Source organism: Macrotis lagotis, chromosome X (genome assembly GCF_037893015.1).
Source record: "Macrotis lagotis isolate mMagLag1 chromosome X, bilby.v1.9.chrom.fasta, whole genome shotgun sequence".
Taxonomy (NCBI): domain Eukaryota; kingdom Metazoa; phylum Chordata; class Mammalia; order Peramelemorphia; family Peramelidae; genus Macrotis; species Macrotis lagotis.
In genome coordinates, this window is record NC_133666.1 from 110,336,757 (window position 1) to 110,357,192 (window position 20,436).

Sequence of the window (20,436 nt, forward strand, 5' to 3'; positions counted from 1 at the left end):
GTGAGGTACTGTCTTAAGCCTTGCTTTCTCCGCCAAAAGCCATCTTGGGTCCAGAGGTCAGATAGGGATCAGGACAACTGGAAATGGCCCTAGATACAAGGCAATCAGGGTTATGTGACTTGGCCAAAGTCACACAGCTAATAGCATAGCTGAGTAACCAGCAAACTCTAGCTTCAAGAACCACCATGAGTTTCAGCACAGCGCTGGGCAAACAGGCAACCCTTCAGAGACAAGACCATCCTGAGCTTCAGGGTGCAGAATCACCTACCAGGTCTCTGCACACAACAGACACCACCACTGGGACCCCAGGTCAGCACCAGATAAGAACTGAGAATTGACAGCCACCTCCCCACCTCAGTGTAGCACACCAGACACAAGTGAGTCCCAGGGATCAGCACAACATCAGGTAAGACCTACATCCAGACCTACAGCCACTGGCACAAGAAATCTGAGATAATGCCCCTTCCATCCTGGAAATAACTTAAATTTAAAAGAAAGGAAAAAAGACCCCCCTCCCAAAATGAGTAAAAACAACAACAAAAAAGAATATGATCATAGAAACGTATTATGATGATAGGGAAGACCAAGATATAAACCCAGAAGAAGACAGCAATGTCAAAACATCTATGGGAGAATGTCCTTCCACTGTCATCTTTCACCCTGCTGTCTTAAGTAGATGCTTTCATTTACTGATTTCTAAATTTCTGTCAGATACCCTCTTCATAGATTCTACTAGCACCTTAAATTAACTGTGTTCAAAACTAAACTCATCATTTCCCCCAAAATCCATCCCTTTCTTAGCATTCTACAAGTCATTCAGCCATCCAAAATTAGTCATCCTTGACTCTTTCCACACGTTCATTCCATATATCCATCCTTTTGCCAAGTCCTGTTGATAATACTTCTCTCTAGAAGATCTATCACATATATTTCTTTTTCATATCTTCTAACAAGAAGTCTAGTTCAAGATCTCATAACTTCTTGCCAGCTTTGTTCTAATAGGTTCCCCATTTGTCTTGTCTCTGCTCTCCCATCTAATAATGTTTGTCCTTCATTTTCTTTCTTTTTTTTAAATTTATTTTTTTATTCTCATTTTGTACAAATGTTTTTTTTTTACATTTATAAAATATTCTTGTTTACAAGTAAACAAAATATTCCTCCTCCCCCATGAATATAGATAGACTTGCTTGGGCGAAAAAAGTAAAGGGGAGAGAAAAAATTAAAATAAAAAAAATAATAGTAATAATTGTAGGTATGGCCAGGTGGCACAATGGATGAAGCACCAGCCCTGGAGCTATGAGCACCTGAGTCCATATCCAGCCTCGTAAACCCAACAATCACCCAGCCATGTGACATGAAAGCCACCCAATCCCCACTGCCCAGCAAAAACCAAAAAAAAAAGAAAAAGAAAAAGAAAAAAAAGACCCAAAATAAAATAAAATAGTAATAATAGTAGGGGTGGCTGGGTGGCAGACAGAGCATTGGCCCTTGAGCCAGGAGCACCTGGGTCCAAATCCGGCCCCAGACACCCAAAGATCACCTTGCTATGTGGCCCCAGGCAGGCCATCCAGCCCCACTTGCCCTCTACCCTCCCCCAAAAATAATAATAATAACAAAAAATGTGCTTGAGTCTTTGTTCCAACACCAACAACTCTGTCATGGGTGGATCTCATTCTTTATGGTAAGTCCATCACAAAAGTTACTTCCATATTTTTCCAATGTTGCCATTGCTGATCGCAACTCCCTCCTTTCTTATTTCTCCACTACCATGTACTCTATTTTCTCTCTCCTTTCACTCTGACTCTGCTGTAGGGTCCCCATGGTCCTGGGCAGGCCTTCCAATCCCAGCCTCTTGAAAGAAGTAAGAAAGAAAATGTGTTATATCTGACCACTGTCCTCCCATGGTCCATCCTCTCCTTTATTCACATCCCCACCCCTTCCCCCTTCTCCCCCCCTCCTTACTCCAGATGTCTGTACCCCATTGAGTATATATGCTGTTTCCTCTCCTAGCCATCTCTGATGAGAGCAAAGGTTCCCTCATTCCCCCTTGCCTCCCCCTTCCATATCATTACAATAGCTCATTGTAATAAAAAAAAAATCTTACATGAAATATCTTGGACTATTCCCCCTCTCCTTTGTCTTTCTCCCATTCCATTTCCCTTTTTTTTCTATTGACTCCATTTTTACACCATATTTTATCTTCGAATTCAGCTTTCTCCTGTGCTTCAACTATAAAAACTCTCTCTACCTGCTCTATTAACTGAGAAGGTTCATATGAGTATTATCAGTGTCATTTTTCTATGCAGGAATACATACAGTTCATCATCATTAAGTCCCTCATATTTTCCCCCTCTCCTCCAATCTCCATGCTTCACCTGAGTCCTGTATCTGAAGAACAAACCTTCTATTCAGCTCTGGCCATTCCAAAAGGAACATTTGAAATTCCCCTGGTTCATTGAAAGTCCATCTTTTTCCCTGGAAGAGGACATTCAGCCTTGCTGGGTAGTTCATTCTTGGCTGCATTCTAAGCTCTTTTGCCTTCCAGTATATTGTATTCCAAGCCCTATAAGCTTCCAGTGTAGTTGCTGCTAAGGCCTGTGTGATCCTGACTATAGTTCCCCGATATTTGAACTGTGTCCTTTTGGCTGCTTGTAATATTTTCTCTTTGACTTGGGAGTTCTGGAACTTGGCTATAATATTCCTAGGGGTTGGTTTTTTGGGATCTTTTTCTCTAGGGGACCAGTGGATTCTCTCCATTTCTATTTTGCCCTCTGCTTCTAGAATATCAGGTCAATTTTCCTGTAGTAATTCTTTGAAAATGATGTCAAGGCTCTTTTCCTGATCATGACTTTCAGGTATTCCAATAATTTTTAAATTATCTTTCCTAAGTCTGTTTTCCATATCAGTTGTTTTTTCAATGAGATATTTCACCTTTTCTTTTAATTTTTCATTTCTTTTGTTTTGCAGTATTGATTCCTGATTTCTGGTAAATTCATCAATCTCCCTGAATTCTATTCTTTGTCTGAAGCATTTGTTCTCCTCATAGAGTTTTCTTATCTCTTTTTCCATCTGGCCAATTTTGCTTTTTAAAGCATTCTTCTCCTCAATAACTTTTTGAACTGTGTTGTCCATTTGACCTAAGCTGGTTTTTAGCATGCTATTTTCTTCAGCATTTTTTTGAATTTCCTTGACTAAGCTGCTGACTTCATTTTCATGTTTTGCTTCATCTCTCTCCTTTCTTTTCCCAGTTTTTCTTCCAACTCCCTCATTTGATTTTCAAAGTCTTTTTTGAGCTCTATCATAGCCTGAGCCCAATTTCTGTTTTTCTTGGGTCTTTAGATACAGGAGCTTGTGCTTCCTCATCTTCAAACTGAGTATTTTGATCCTTCTTGGGCTCATTTAAGAAATATTTCTCAATAGTCTTCCTTTTGTTTCTCTGCTTGCTCATTTTCCCAGCCTGGGCCTGGTTTGGGGGTGCTTCCTGAGCTCTTGGGGCACTCCCACAAGGGTCTCAGTGTGTGAGGCTCTGTCCTCCCTTCTGGTCCGTGAATGACCATAAGCACCTCCCTCTGCCATGGGGCTGAGGTGGGGGAGGCCCTGCTGTTCTATGGGGGGGCCTAGACTTCGATCAGGATCTGAATGTGGTCAGAGCCCCAGAGTCCTGTTCCAGGGGTAGAGGACTGAGCTGGCAGTTTCTCTTCACTCCCCTCCCTCAGCTCAATGGGCTCATGCCCTGGGGGCTCCTGCTTATGAGCTCTGCCTGCTTCTGTTTCTGTCTCTGGGCTGCAGAAAGACCAAGCTGCTGGCTGTGTGCCCAGAGGGCTGGGCTCCATGTGCTTGCTCTGGCAGAGATCCCCCTCTGTTCCCCCACTTTGTGCTTGGTCCTCCCCGGGGTGCAGCTCAGGAGACTCCCCCGGTGCTGTGAGCTGAGCCTCCCAGTGCCCTGGGGCTGCCTCTGGGAGGCTGAAATTTTTTCGCTCTGGTTGGCCACCCCTCCGGCGGGCCACCCCTCCAACCCCGGGGAGCAGAGCCTTTCTGCTCTTTTCCAGGTTACCTTGAGTAGGAGAACTGCCTCACTGGGTCCCTTTGTGGGTTCTGTCTCTCGAAATTTAGTTAGAATCCTTAGCTGATGAGTTTTATCGGAGAGCTCCTAAGACTCGATCCCTTCTTTTCGCCATCTTGTTGTCCTTCATTGTCAAAGAAGACCAGGACACAAGAGGGGTGATGCCATGACAAGCACATGAACTGGGTTAGAATGAGGGGGTGCTGTGCCAAGTCACCTGCCTCACTTTTTCCTCCAAAGTCATCTGGGTCCAGTTGCAAGATATGAATCAGGAAGACTGGAGTCTGCCCTGGATGTGGGGCAATTAGGGTTAAGTGACTTGCCCAAGGTCACACCGCTAGTAAGTGCCAAGTGTCTGAGCATGGTTTCGAACTCCTGTCCTCCTGAATCCAAGGCCAGTGCTGTATCCACTACATCACCTAGCTGCGCACTCTACTATCTACCCTCCTCAAGACAGTTTGTATAGCCTTCCTACTATACTGGTTTGATCCTACCACTCCTCCACTCAGAAATTTTCTGTGTGTGCCTACTATGTACTAAATAAAACAGAAATTCATTATCCTGATATCCAAAGCCCTCCATATTCTGACTTCAATCTTCCTTTCCAGTCTTGTGTCACATTATACTCTAGCTAAATTGAATTATTCATTGGGCATTCCATTCTCATTCCAGCCTCTCTGATATCTATGGCCCTGCTTATTATTTCCCCCATTAATTCAATGAACTCCTGCTTCTCATCTGTACTTTTTGAACTTCAATACTTCCTTTATAAGGTGCAACCAAGGCCACACTTCCTTCATGATACATCATTGCTCCACCTTAAAATGAAAGTGATCTTCTGAATCCTCCTGTAGCATTTTTTTCTTTCTAATTTATACTCTGAACAGCAACCTGGTATGATATATAAAGAGCTGAACTTGGAACCTCAGAGAAGTGACACATATTAATATGCAGACTCTGGGCAAATCACTTCGCCCTTAGGCAAATTTCTGAAACTAAAAGTTTCAGAATGGGTGCCAACTTGCATTGATAAAGAAGTTTCCTAATCTAGGAATTTTCCAAGAAATTAAATCATAGGTCCAGTCCCTTTCCCTAATATTTTGAATATATCATAAATTAGATTTGTTTGGGAACATGCTTGAGAACATCCTTACCCATCACCTACATTAGATTTGTAAATTCCTTGAAAAGAGGGACTATATTTTCTCATTGTGCCCTTGTCACCTAGTATCCAACATTACATCTATTGTAAATGCTCAATATATAACATGTTGAACTTACATTAATTAAATTAATTAAACTTACATTAAATTAATTAAACAAAAATAAATATTCATTCTAAATGACTCCAGTTTAATTATGAATCCTTCTCTAAGGACTTTGGCAGCTTCTCCATCCTGATGAAGCTATGGAGAAGACTTCTGAATCACTGTCAAAATTAATTCCTATTAATAATGGTAGAAAATCCCTTTTCCCAAGCTGGGGTGTTTGAATATCAACTAATTTAGCTTCCCTAGTTTTCTTCAAGCTACAGTTAAAAAATTCTGACTTTCTTTGCAAGAAGCTTTTCCCACTTCTCCTTAGTTTTAGTTCTTTCTCTTTAAAACTTCCCCTAATTTATTTTGTATTGTTAGTACAAATGTCCAAAGTTGTTTCCATGTTTTTTCTCCTATTAGACTATCCCTTGAGAACAGGGACTTTTCTTTTCTCCTTTATTTTTATGCTCAGGGCTTGGAACATAGTGCTTGGAACATAGTAGGTGCTTAATAAAAACTATTTGTCTGACTGATTAACTTTTAAGTCTTGTTTTTCCCCCATCATGAATCAGCACCAGTTTCCAGGTCCAAGTTCTGTGCCCCTTTTACCCAATGCCTTATCCTTCTTGTCCCAGATGAAATCCAGTTAAAATATACACTTGGCTTTACAGATTTTGGGTGCCCAATTCTACCAGAGACTCCTATTGAATATTTCCTTTATTGTTATTGACTGTATTTTAAATTAAAGATCGCTTGTTTTATTATCTACTCGTGCTTGCACTCATGCTCCCCTTCTCTCCCTCCCTTCTTCATTCACTCTCTCCCTCTCTCTGTGTTTCTGTTTGTCTATCATTTGCGCTCCCCCCACCTCCAGCACACACACACACACATACAGGCATGCACGTGCATGCACGTGCACACACACACACACACACACACACACACACACACACACACACACACTTTGTGCTGCTTCCTTACTGTACCTTGGACATTTTAAACCTCACACAAACTGCTTTAAGCAACTATCTTCCCATCCTCATGCTGGAATTTGCTGTTCTAATCACCATTAGTTGTTCATTTGTTCTCTCCTTGTCCCTTTCTCAAACCAAAGAATTGATCCTTTTGATTATCCTCTTTCCCTAATTTTCCATTTTTCCTTTCTTGCTGTTCTTTCTGTACTGCCTCTGAATATTCCCAAATCTCTTTCCCCAAAACTTGATTTGATCCTTTTGCCTTTTAATTTGTATATAGCTTATGTATGTTATATTCTATTCATTCCCTTTCCTTCCAGTAGAACATAGAACATAGAACAGTGCCCAGTACATAGAATATGGATTGGGATTGTTATTTCACTAGTAAGTGACTTTCTGTAGCTATTAGTCTTAAGAACACTGAATCTTAAGTGATTTGACTGGAATTATACAACCAGTTTGTGTCAGAGGTGGATTTGAACTCAGGTCTTCTTGTCTTAAAGATCATCTATTAAGCCATGTCACTGCTTTCTCACATAGTAGGTGTCTGATAAATGCTTGCTTGATTGAATGTTTGGTAAAGTAGGATGTGAGGTGGAAATAGTGACCTGATGTAGATCTACATGCTGATGCTTCTCTTGTGTATGTCTCATATATTTTTCTTGTTTCCTTGGTTCTTTTGAGTTTCATTAAATAATAATACTAAAAGAACCACCTTAAAATCTATAGAATGAAAAATGAAATATCTTTGATTTCTAACTATATTTTTAAAAGATGATTTTTAAGCACTAGTTCTGTGTACAGCTATAATTACTGTTGTAGTTTCGCTAAGAGACTTCCCTTGAGAGGGGAATAAGAGAGGTCTGAGCCATTGTTTTTAAAAAATGACTAAGTAAATTCAACTGTCAGAGCTTTTTATGAAGGATGATCATAGAACTTTCTTTTATCAGAGCTTCCCTAGTCTTAATTCATCTTTAGTAACAAATATTTTACTTATTTACAAAAAGCAGTGTGAATATTTTCAGCTTTGAAGATAATCAGAAAAATCATTAGTCTCAAATAATTGGATTTTTTGTTTTCTTTTTTGACCAGAGTTTCCATTGGTCAGTTTTATTTATATGACTTGATTGTAATCAAGTGTACTTGATTACAAGTCAGCAAGGTAGCTCATTGGGTAGTCAGTCAGGAAGATAAGTTCAGTTTTGACCTCAGATAACAACAGTGATGGAGAAGTCACAGCCCTTGTCAGCCTCAGTTTGCACACATGAAGCATTTAATAAATGTTCCTCTCTATTCTCAAGGAACTCTTACCAGACATTTCTTCATATACTCTGTGATAGGAATAACATCGATGTTATCTAGAACCTTTTGAAAAAAGTCCCTTCCATGCAAGGCTAGTTGTTTGTTCAGTTGTTTTTCAGTCTTGTTCAACTCTTGGTGACCTCATTAAGGGTTTTCTTGGCAAACAGTTGAGGAACTGAGACAAACAGGGTAAGTGACTTGCATAGTCACACAAGCTGAAAGTGAGTGAGGTCACATTAGAACTCAGGAATAGGAGACTTCCTTACTTCAGTCTTGGCACTGTATTCTCTGAGCCACCTAGCTGCTCAAGACTTGTTAGTGTTTTTCCCCTTTAAAATAAAAGGCAATAAAAATGTCTTCTATTTGTAATTGGTATAGGAGATTGTAGTTGAATGGTTAATGTTCTTGATTGTCTAAAGCTTAAAAAGCCCAGTATGGGAATAGTCACTGTTCTTCAAGTTTGATAGTATAGAGGCTAGAGCACTGTACTTGGGATCAGGAAAACCTGAGTTCAAACATTACATATATCATTTACTAGTTATATGACTTTAGGCAAGTCACTTAACTTTTCTAAATCAATTACTTCACCTGTAAAATGGAAATAATTATGCCACCTACCTCCTGTTTTTGTTGAGAGGATCAAATGAAATACATAGTATTTTGTAAACCTTAAGTTGATAGCTTAATAACTATTGCTGGTGGACTCTGCTGCAGTCGGAATCATCATACACTATGATGAGAATCTTTGTAAAGATGAGGGGTGATACACACATTTGAATATGCAATCATTTCTGAACATCTCTCCCCTTCTACTACTAAATGCAATATGTTCTATGAGTGTCTCACTTTTGTCCCAGTTCTGAGCCTTGAACTGCCAGATTAGCTAGCCTTAGCCCTAGCCCTAGACCAGGGAAAAACTCTTACTTTCTAAGGACATATTTTTTTGGGTGCAGCTTTCTGACTGGGTTTAAACAGGAAAGCCAGGCACTCAGTGCTATCAAGAGATATTTCATCAGCTAATCATTATAACTCTGATGCAGATAATTTTCTCTCTGTCAGCACTCAAAAAAAAAAAAGATCGGGAAAAAAATGACCCAGGAATAAAGCAGCTAAGTACTGGATACTAACTAGTGGAAATTCTCATGGGTTTTGAGTCAGGAAAGCCCAAATTCAAATCTGGTCTCACATACTTATTGTAATCTCTGGTTCCTTGTAAAATAATACTAGCATCTTTATGAGGTTCAGGAGATAAATATGTAAAAGGCTTGGGCAAACCTTAGAGCACTATGTGAATACTAGTTATATGTATAATTTTTTATATAGTGAGAGCAAAGAGTTACTAATGGACAGTCTGCCACCCCATAGGCAATGTTGCAAGGAACTTAAGGAAGGCTACCAGCTTGCTGGTTACTCCACCATGATAGTTTTTTTTTTCTTCTCTCCTTTCCTCCCCTCCCCTCTCTTTTCTTTTCTTTTTCTTTGTTTTTTGCAAGGCAGATGGAGTTAAGTGACTTGCCCAAGGCCATACATCTAGATAATTATTAAGTGTCTGAGTTCAGATTTGAACTCAGGTACTCCTGACTCTAGGGCCGGGGCTCTATCCACTGCACCACCTAGTTGCCCCTACTGTGATAGTTTTATGAAAGACATGGATGAGAATTGCATGGACACACATGAATGAATTGTGATCTGCATTATTGTACAGAGTATCCAAAAGGGTGCAAGATCAGAGTCACTGGTGAATTAAGATAAGGACTTGAAAGGTAAGGTTAAAATTATTTTTTAGAAGCTTTGCAACCATCAGATACTGAAATTTGTAAAGCAAAGTTTACTTTTCCGAAGACTTCTCTTATTGTGCCACGTATTCAGCTTTACTTTTCATTTACTTTTACTTATCAATTCGCATACTCTTTTTTATGTCATTGATTTAACAAGTTTTTTTATGCCTCATTTTCCCCAAAAGATTGTAAATTTTGTGGGGAAGGGTCATGTGTCTTATTTCATTTATGTACCTTGTGTTAGCATTTCCCAAACAAATGTTTCATTGTATATCACAGAATGTAAATAAGGGTTCTTAGAGAAAATATGAATAATTACAGCTTTTTATGAAAGATGAAATTGCAATTAAACATTTATTATAAAAGACTTATTTGGGAAAATATTTTAGTATGAAAATGTTTAATTTCCTCCTAGTTCAAAATTTCTCTCATGTCTCCTCCCTCTTTTATCCTAGGGTTATTTCAGATGTCCATATCCTTTTCCCCAACAACATTTGTGGGTTCTTGTAATATGTTTCAAATCTGCAAAGTGATCTATTGCCCAATTATTATGGAAAATTTTGATTAAGATATTTTATGTGGTTCTATTGCTTATAATGAAGAAACTGGAATAAACTCCCTCTTTCTCTATACCTTATAAGAATCTTTCTTTTCCTCTCATTCCAAAACCCAAATTATATCTTCTACATGATGCCTTTCCTGATTCCCCCTAGTTGCTAGTGCCCTTCTTCCTCAAATAAACTTTTCTTTAACTGTGTTGTATTTATTCTCTTTATAATTATTCTGCAGAGACATTGTATTCATTTTCTTCTATATTGGAATTCAAGCTACTTGAAAGGGAGAATTGTTTTGGTATTTTCAATGTCTAGCACATAGTAGATGGTTAATAAATATTTGTTAATTGACCCACTTTGTATGAAGTAAACAAATAAATACTTGTCTAATATTTTAGACTTTTCAAATGAGTTCTGCAACAGAGATTTTAAATTTAAAAAATTTTCTTATTTCTAAGGGTGAATCTTAACAGCAGAATTGCATTTTCCTTTCTGCTATTTTCATATTAGTCACCTCATGTATAAAGGTAAAGAGCCTCTTTTTTTTAAAGGTCGACTACTGTGAGGTTGTTTTGTTTTTGCAAGGTAAATAAAGATAATGCCTGATAGTCTTCAGGGAAGGATTTCCTCCCTCCAATACAATCTAGCAGGCATTTTTAATGCTTACAGGTTACTCTGCTGGTTTCTGCAAACCAATTAACCCCTCTCTGGCTACTACATATCAACTTCTTTGAAGACAGGGATCTTGTTGCCCTCGAGGACATTCATATTTATTTAGTGGAATAGACCATATATGTGGTTTCTAAAGAGGAGTAGTTTGGTTTGCAGAGTTATAGGTTGATGTATCCAGTTTCAATGGCATGTTTTAATTGTGGTTTCAAAACTGGAAGGGAAGGGAAGTGTAGGTAGACAGAAAATAATATGAAGTGGCAATGTGACTGGTGAAAAGATTGCAGTAGAATAAAGTGAACCATGGCTGGACTAACCAGCCAGATATGGTGTTCTAAGAAATCAGGACCTTGGGCTACCAGATAGGTATTAAAGGTATTAAAAGAGGTAAGGGTATTAAAATTTTTTTTTACATAATAATCTATGGTAGCAACTTGACTGACAGGCTGGTGGGTAGAAATTTTAACAGACAGTAAAAATCAAGAAGAAGGAGAGAATTCTAGGTGTAGCCAGTAGCATAGAAATATTAAAAGTTCAAGTTGTAATAGTGAGGGGGATAGTATGATAGAATGAAAAATATTGGATTTTAATTCATTAGAGTCATTATAAACCTTTAAAAATAAATAAAAATTTCTGAATACACAACATAATAAAATATACTATATTTACCTATGTTCAGCATCAAGGGAAAATATTATTTTTTCTTATTTGAAAGTGCTTTTGTTCAATAGAAATATTTATTTATAAGTTTAGTTTATGCAAGTACTTAAGTATAATCATGAAAAGTATATTGGTAAATAACTGAGAAATGTATTTACCAATAAACTTTTCATGACTATACTTCAGGATGTTTTATTGTGCATATAGTCAAAAAATTGTTTTTATTTCTTTAAGACCAACCTTTATTGAATATTCAGTCATAAAGAAGGATTAGGATCATAAAACATGAGTTAGAATTGTAGCTATAAACTTGAAATTATGAAATTTCACAATTATTTTGTGAATTATTATCATTAAATTTCAGTTTCAAGTTACAATGTAATATCCTAAGTGCCTTTGTTCAAGAAAGACTAAAAAATAATGTGATATACTTTTTTTCATCTATTTGAATTCTGAAATTCTTTTTTTTTTCAGATTTTTCAAGGCAATGGGGTTAAGTGGCTTGCCCAAGGCCACACAGCTAGGTAATTATTAAGTGTCGGAGGCTGGATTTGAACTCAGGTACTCCTGACTTCAAGGCTGGTGCTCTATCCATTGTGCCACCTAGCTGCCCCAGAATTCTGAAATTCTAATGAACAGGGGCAGTAATTAAGGGACAATAGAAATTCAGAAAAGAAATTTGAAAAGCCTTAAAAATATATTGACAATTATGGGGGTAGAGTGGGTATATTTAAAGATTTGGAAATAGGGAGAGTATTAGATGGAGAGAACATAAAGTAGTTTTGAATGAAAAGATCAGCTAATAGATCTCCTTACTTAAATAGTTCCATGAGGAAAATGAAAAAGACCCTACAATTTTTTAAAAAAACCTAATCATTCTTAATATCTATCTGTTATGTTAGTAATATGGGAACCTAAAGAGCTGATGTGAATTTTAAGTTGCATTTATTAGGACCATAAAGGATGATTGTTCTACTCTACTGTGATGATACTGGAGTACTGAGTTTAAATCTTATGCTGCATTTTAGAATTTGATAAACTGGATTGCATATAGAGAGAAGGATCACTGGGATGCTGCTGAGACTTGAAGCCATGCGTTGTGAAGAATGAAGTTATCATTAAGGTGGGCTAAGAATTTATTAACTGCCTACTTCTGGTAGAATGAACACTCTAGTGAATGTAGGTCATTGAAGTTCTCACTCATAATACTCTTATATTTTTATTAATTTATTTTTTATTCTCACTTTGTACAAATGTTTCTCTTTACATTAATAAAATATACTTGTTTACAAGTAAACAAAATACCCCTCCCCCCATGAATATAGATAGACTTGCTTGGACAAAAAAGTAAAGGGGGAGAGAAAAAAAAGATTAAAATTAAAAAAAATAATAGTAATAATTGTAGGTATGGCCAGGTGGTGCTATGGAAGAGGCAACAGCCCTGGAGCCACGAGCACCGGAGTCCATATCCAGCCTCATAAACTCAATAATCACCCAGCCATGTGACATGCAAGCCACCCGATCCCCACTGCCCTGCAAAAACCAAAAAGAAGAAAAAAAAAGACCCAAAATAAAATAAAATAGTAATAATAGTAGGGGTGGCTGGGTGGCAGACAGAGCATTGGCCCTTGAGCCAGGAGCACCTGGGTCCGAATCCGGCCCCAGACACCCAATGATCACCCTGCTATGTGGCCCCAGGCAGGCCACCCAGCCCCACTTGCCCTGCACCCTCCCCCCAAATAATAATAACAAAAAAATGTGTTTCAGTCTTTGTTCAAACACCATCAACTCTGTCGTGAGTGGATCACATTCTTTATGATAAGTCCATCACAAAAGTTACTTCCATATTTTTCCAACGTTGCCATTGCTGATTGCAACTCCCTCCTTTCTTATTCTCCACTACCATGTACTATATTTTCTCTCTCCTTTCACTCTGACTCTGCTGTAGGGTTGCTGAGTGGCACAGCAGACAGATCCCAGGTCCTGGGGCCAAGAGGCCCTGAGCCCCCATACCACCCCTTAGGCCCAGAATCCACCTGGCCCTATGGTCCTGGGCAGGCCATCCAATCCCAGCCCCTTGCAAGAAGTAAAAAAAGAAAATGTGTTATATCTGACCACTGTCCCCCCATGGTCCATCCTCTCCTCCTTTATTCACATCCCCACCCCTTCCCCCTGCTCCCCCCCTCCTTCTTACTCCAGATGTCTATACCCCATTGAGTATACTTGCTGTTTCCTCTCCTAGCCATCTCTGATGAGAGCAAAGGTTCCTCATTCCCCCTTGCCTCCCCCCTTCCATATCATTGCAATAGCTCATTATAATAAAAAAATCTTATTATGTGAAATAGCTTGGACTAATCCCCCTCTCCTTTTTCTTTCTCCCATTCCATTTCCCTTTTTTTCTTATTGACTCCATTTTTACACCATATTTTATCTTCGAATTCAGCTTTCTCCTGTGCTTCAACTATAAAAGCTCCCTCTACCTGCTCTATTAACTGAGATGGTTCATATGAATATTATCAGTATCATTTTTCTATATATGCAGTTCATCCTCATTAAGTCCCTCATATTTCCCCCCTCTCCTCCAATCTCCATGCTTCATCTGAGTCCTGTATCTGAAGAGCAGACCTTCTGTTCAGCTCTGGCCATTCCAAAAGGAACCTTTGAAATTCCCCTGGTTAATTGAAAGTCCCTCTTTTTCCCTGGAAGAGGACATTCAGCCTTGCTGGGTAGTTCTTTCTTGGTTGCATTTTAAGCTCTTTTGCCTTCCGGTATATTGTATTCCAAGGCCTACGAACTTCCAATGTAGCTGCTGCTAAGTCCTGTGTGATCCTGACTGCAGCTCCACGATATTTGAACTGTGTCCTTCTGGATGCTTGTAATATTTTCTCTTTGACTTGGGAGTTCTGGAATTTGGCTATAATATTCCTAGGGGTTGGTTTTTTGGGATCTCTTTCTCTAGGGGATCAGTGGATTCTCTTCATTTCTATTTTGCCCTCTGCTTCTAGAATATCAGGGCAATTTTCCTGTAGTAATTCTTTGAAAATGATGTCAAGGCTCTTTTCCTGATCATGACTTTCAGGTATTCCAATAATTTTCACATTATCTTTCCTAAGTCTGTTTTCCATATCAGTTGTTTTTTCAATGAGATATTTCACATTTTCTTCTAATTTTTCATTTTTTTTTGTTTTGAAGTATTGATTCCTGATTTCTGGTAAATTCATCAATCTCCCTGAATTCTATTCTTTGTCTGAAGGATTTATTCTCAGAGAGTTTTCTTATCTCTTTTTCCATCTGGCCAATTTTGCTTTTTAAAGCATTCTTCTCCTCAATAACTTTTTGAACTGTTTTATCCATTTGACCTAAGCTGTTTTTTAGCATGCTGTTTTCTTCACCATTTTTTTTGGATTTCCTTGACTAAGCTGCTGACTTCATTTTCATGTTTTTCCTGCATCTCTCTCCTTTCTTTTCCCAGTTTTTCTTCCAACTCCCTCATTTGATTTTCAAAGTCTTTTTTTGAGCTCTATCATAGACTGAGCCCAATTTCTGTTTTTCTTGGAGTCTTTAGATGCAGGAGCTTGTGCTTCCTCATCTTCAGACTGAGTATTTTGATCCTTCTTGGGCTCATTTGCAAAATATTTCTCAATGGTCTTCCTCTTGTTTCTTTGTTCATTTTCCCAGCCTAAGCCTGTTTTTTGGGGGTGCTTCCTGAGCTTTTGGGACACTCCCACAAGGGTCTCAGTGTGTGAGGCTCTGTCCTCCCTCCTGGTCTGTGAATGACCCTAAGCGCCCTCCTCTGCCACGGGGCTGAGGTGTGTAGGGGGGCCCTGCTGTTCTGTGGGAGGGCCTGGACTGCTATCAGGATATGAATGTGGTCAGAGCCCCAGAGTCCTGTTCCAGGGGCAGAGGACAGAGCTCAACAGTCTCTCTTCACTCCCCTCCCTCAGCTCAGTGGGCTCATGCCCTGGGGGCTCCTGCTTACTGGCTCAGCCTGCTTCTGTTTCCAGGTCTAGGCTGCAGAAAGACCAGGCTGCTGGCTGTGTGCCCTGAGGGCTGGGCTCCACATGCTTGCTCTGTCAGAGGTCCCCCGCTGTTCCCCCACTTTGTGCCTAGTGCTCCCTGGGGTGCAGCTCAGGAGACTCCCCTGCTGCTGTGAGCTGGGGCTCCCAGTACCCTGGGGCTGCCTCCAGGAGGCTGAAGTTCTGTGGCTCTGGCGGGCCACCCCTATGGCGGGCACCCCTCCGGCCCCGGGGAGCAGAGCCTTTCTGCTCTTTTCCAGGTAACCTTGAGTAGGAGAACTGCCTCACTGGGTCCCTCTGTGGGTTCTGTCTCTCGAAAGTTTAGTTAGAGTCCTTAGTTTATGTTTTTTTTATCAGAGAGCTCCTAAGACTGGATCCCTTCATGTCGCCATCTTGGCTCCGCCCCCTCTACTATTATATTTTTTATATGTTATACCTTGGTGTCAGACTTAGATTTGTTTCCCTAAATCCTGGTCTATTTCCTCCTTCTTCCCAGATAGATGTTCTATAATACCCATGACAATAATACATATATTGATCTAGACCAAAATGCTCTTCAAAATGCTTCATGTTCATGCCTTTGTTTTCAAAGAATAAATTTTATTGGTATCCTTTGCTTTTCATCACCTACATTTCTCATTGAAGAAATAAAAAAAGTAATTCCACAAAACTAACCAGCATATCAAAAGTTTTACATTACTTTGAGTATTATACAGTCATAGGGATCACCTGTGGTCTCTTACCAGAGGTAAGAGGTATATCTTCTCCTATCTCTTCTGTGAATACAAGCTGTCTGCTTAATATACAATGCTGCTCTCTCTCCCCTCATTCATTAATTTAGTTTGATCCTAATGAATAAAGTATACTTAGCTGGACTCATATTCCAATTCTGACAATTCTCCCAGTCTCAGTGATACCTGCGTAGTCAAATTTGTTTCTTTGCATTTGAATCTCTAGTTCATATTGTATATTACTCATGCTTTATACATTACATGTATAGACATTTGAATCCAGGGGATTTATTGTTATCACCAGTCTTGAATTTTATACTCTGTGAGTTACTGGGCTTCTCCATTTTTATTCTTTCTATGTCGTAGATTCTACTTTATGTAGAATCCCATGTTTTAAGGTTATATTGTCTCTCCTGTGCTTTGTGATCATCATTAACAGGAGCTATGTGTAGTCTCACAGTCTGGATTGGGGGGAATGTGTGTCTGCCACCCAGATGAACAATAAGTCAGTAGAACGAATGAGGCAGTCCCAACAAGTATATTCTTGCCTTTGGGCAAAGGGGTAAAATGTTTCAAACATTCACTTAGTATGTTGGTAGCATTCTTCTGTACCACATTTAGGTGCTGAGATGAAACTGAACTCAAATCACCAACTCTAAAAGCACTTCTGCATATCTGAAACATTCTAAGTATCATTCTAAATTCATCCAGGAGACCCATTAATGTAATTTCTTTTTTTAAGTGTGTGTGTGTGTGTGTGTGTGTGTGTGAAAAAGTTATGTATTTATTAGAGAGAGACACACACACAGAGGAGATGGGTGGGTGGGTGATGGGGAGAGGGAGACAGTATGCTAAACTCTAAAGCCAATAAAGTTAAATATTTTCTGCTCAGTACATACCCAATCATGTTCAGTTGGGAAGCTAGGCTATGCCTTATAGTGTTATTTTATATAAGGAAGGGGGAAAAGAAAAGGGGAAAGAAGAGGCCTCATCCTATATCCTTATATATCCATCCTGTCAACAAAAGAAATTAGAGAATTGGATTCAATGAATGAATTCGAGGAAATTGCTATTGAATGATAAAGACTGGGATTTTTCTCCCCCTCATAACAAAATGGATTGAAACCAAGTCATACTTTTGTCACAGATTTGGCTTACTGCTTTTAAAAATTAGATCCCTGGATTAGTAGCAACGGTGATAAGGTCTAAAATCCAGTAGGAGCCTTTGTTGAGGCACCTGCTGCTTTCAAAACTATCCATGAGTGAAAGACTTCTGTTGGCACTTCTTTGCATGTCTGGGAAGAGCTTAAATAACAAATGAATAAAGACGCAAGTGAAAGAAGAAACAAGAGCCAGTAAAACGAATAGGGACTCTTTTTGAAAAGAGGGTATTCAAGGAAGGAAGAAGGGGAGAAAATGTGCAAGGAATAGAAAAAGTATAGGCAAGTAGAAAAAAGTAGTTCTGAAAAGAGAATTAGATTTGGACTGAGAGAATGTGAATTCAAATTCTGGTTTACTCCAACACCACTCATTACCTGTGAAACCTTGAGAAAGTCTTTCAAACTCTTTAGGTTATAGTCTGTCTCCTCATCTGGCAAATGAGCGAGTTAGCCTTAGATAGTCCCTTCTAGCTCTAGCTTTATGATCTTAAGTAAAGGAGAGTTAGAAAACTTTTTGACAATTCAAGGTTATTGTTATTTTTTTAAACTAAAGTCCAAATCTATAATATTTATCAGAAATCCCACCAGCCATTGTCATTAAGAGCTTTCAATTTTCTAGCTTCTGTGAGAGAATTCCTGCTCTTTATAAAGTGAGCACAATAGGACTGCTAATGAGAATTACATCATAGTCCCTTACTTTGTCTTGGCAAAAGACTATTAGAGATATCCCAGACTACTACTGTAGTTGAATTTTATTTTTAAAATTAAATTTTACTCATATTTTTGTTTTTACATCCCTAAAATTTGCCCTTTGATATAATAAATTTATACACACATATATTTAATAGCTACAACACCTGATATAACAAATAATATTTTTTTTTGTTTTTTGTTTTTTAGGTTTTTGCAAGGCAAATGGGGTTAAGTGGCTTGCTCAAGGCCACACAGCTAGGTAATTATTAAGTGTCTGAGACCGGATTTGAACCTAGGTACTCCTGACTCCAAGGCAGGTGCTTTATCCACTATGCCACCTAGCCGCCCCCAAACAAATAATATTTTTAAAAGAAAAGGTGGAAATAAGAAAAAAAGTCTGGAAGTTGATCCTTAAACATATCATGCAGAACTTTCATTGTGCAGTGAATATGAACTTTTAAAAAAATATGTTTTTAAAGCAAGGTAGACTAGCTCCTTGTTATCAAATTCAATTGTTTTCCATTTTGATTAATAAGAAATTGCTTCAGAGAACATTCTTCTACTTTCCTTCTCTAATCATCATCATCATCATTGTTCCTATTGTTTTTGCTTTATTTTTACTCCTTTCTTCCCAAATTCTGTGACTGATAGATGAAGGTTGAATTAAGATTGGTAGTAACAATTGTGTTGTGTAGGAGAATATTCTGATTTCCTTTTAGTTTCTACTTTAAGACCTTATTGTTAAGGGGACATTGGATCCTTGGAAAGGGGGCAAAAGCCCCTTACCTGAAGATCTTGCTACTGTGGTCCAATGTCTGCTTTGTGAGAGAACACATACTGAAACAAAGGATCCTTTTAAGACAAGTTTGATTATTTAATTATAGTTAGATCAGGAGCAATGGGAGACAGTCAGCATGGGTCAAGCTGAGTGTCTGCCATAGGGAAAGCAGAATTAATTTAAGCAGAAGACTCTAACCCCTCCCCCCTTTAATTAACAAATGGCTGGAAGTTAGAATCTTTGATCTACTCCTTTCCCAGGGGAAAGGATTAGGGAGTGAGTTGAGGGGCCAGGATTTGCAGGTGAGACCGAAGGGGAGGAAATTCTCATTGAGGGGTTAGTCTGGGAATGAGGTAAGAATTTAGATAAAGAAAAGATACTCTCTAGCAAGGCAGGGACAGAAAGGAAGACCTGTTTCTTAGATTACTTCATCACAAGGTCAAGGAAGAAATTTTCTCAAGGTTGTGTTTTAATCAAGTAAGGGCAAAGGGAAATTTTCTCATGGCTGTATTTCAATAGTTCAAGGTCTCTCTCATAGGCATAAGTTCCAGTACCAAATTAGTTTACTCTATCACTTATTAAGGAGTCATCTGATTCTTCCCATCATTTTATAATTGATAACTTGTACAACTTGCTGTTTGAAGATTGTGCTGTTTGAGTTTTTAAGTATTATAGACAAAAGCCTTGGCAAATTTGTTTTAGATCTAGGAAATACCTCTCAGGTTGTATTCTTTAAACAGCATATTTTATTGATGCCTTTTGTTTTGACAGCAGAATCATACTATATATGGACCACCTGGGAATAAAATCCCTCCTTGAAGAAAAAAGTTGAAGAAAAACAGTAAAAAAGAAAGAAAAGGAAAAATATTAAACAAAATCAATCAGTACTTTGAAAATACAGAACCTTATAATCCCCCATTTTCCTGTGAAGAGGGATGTTTCATTATCTCTTCCCCAACAGATTCAATTCAGATAGTTTTACATCCCTTTACAAATTTTTTATTTGCATTTTTTTGTTTTTACTTTTTTCAGTCTGCATCATGTAGTTCCCCGTATTTCTTTGAATTCTTCATGTTCCATCATTTCATACTCATAATCATATTGGATTATATCCATATACTGTAGTTTGTTCAATTATTTCTGAATCCGTTGATATCCACTTTAATATTTTGCTCTCTCCCAAAATCCAACCCCTAAATTAATTAATGGGGTCATGTAGAGGAAGGAAATAACTTATGCCTGTTAGACAAAGATCCACTTTCAGGTCAATGCTCAAATTAGGGGTTGACAGTATAATTTTGAAGCATCCTCTATAAAGAATCAAAGTATGACTTGGATATACTTGGTTAAGATAGTTTTTGGGCAGTGCATGGAGACAGGACCCAAGGTCTTAGTTTTCAGAAGCTTTTCTGCTTATCCTTTCCTTATTTTTTTCCCCTTAGTTTTTGCAATGCAATGGGGTTAAGTGACTTGCCCAAGATCACACAGCTAATAAGGTCAAATTTGGACTCAGGTCTTCCTAACTCCAGTACCGGTGCTCTATCCACTGCTGCTTCTTATCCCTTCTTTTGAATACATATTGAGAAGTATTCTACATCTTAATTTGGGCAGGTAGATATGGTGGCTGATAATGTTCAGGTAAGAAATCATTACAGCCAGCACAAAATAGGGCTGCTAGTGCTGTGGAATTCTTTTTCAAGTATTTTTGTGATCATAAAGCCCAGACTCCCACAAACAGGAAGAATGGAGCAGCATCCCCTAGCTCCCTATAAAATTATTTAAAAATGCCAACATCATGGTAA

At 38.5% G+C, this 20,436-nt stretch overlaps 1 protein-coding gene across 5 annotated transcripts in view; it reads left to right on the top strand.

The window, feature by feature from the left end:
• The window catches only part of MOB3B (MOB kinase activator 3B), a 286,933-nt gene that overhangs the window by 43,621 nt on the left and 222,876 nt on the right, over positions 1-20,436 (top strand). The window contains exon 2 of one of the 5 annotated variants that reach the window (XM_074200346.1): positions 12,285-12,379. The exons of the other annotated variants lie outside the window; for them this stretch is intronic. The gene's annotated coding sequence lies outside the window, so the exon portion shown is untranslated. The remainder of the gene's footprint in view (positions 1-12,284; positions 12,380-20,436) is intronic. 5 annotated transcript variants of the gene reach the window in all.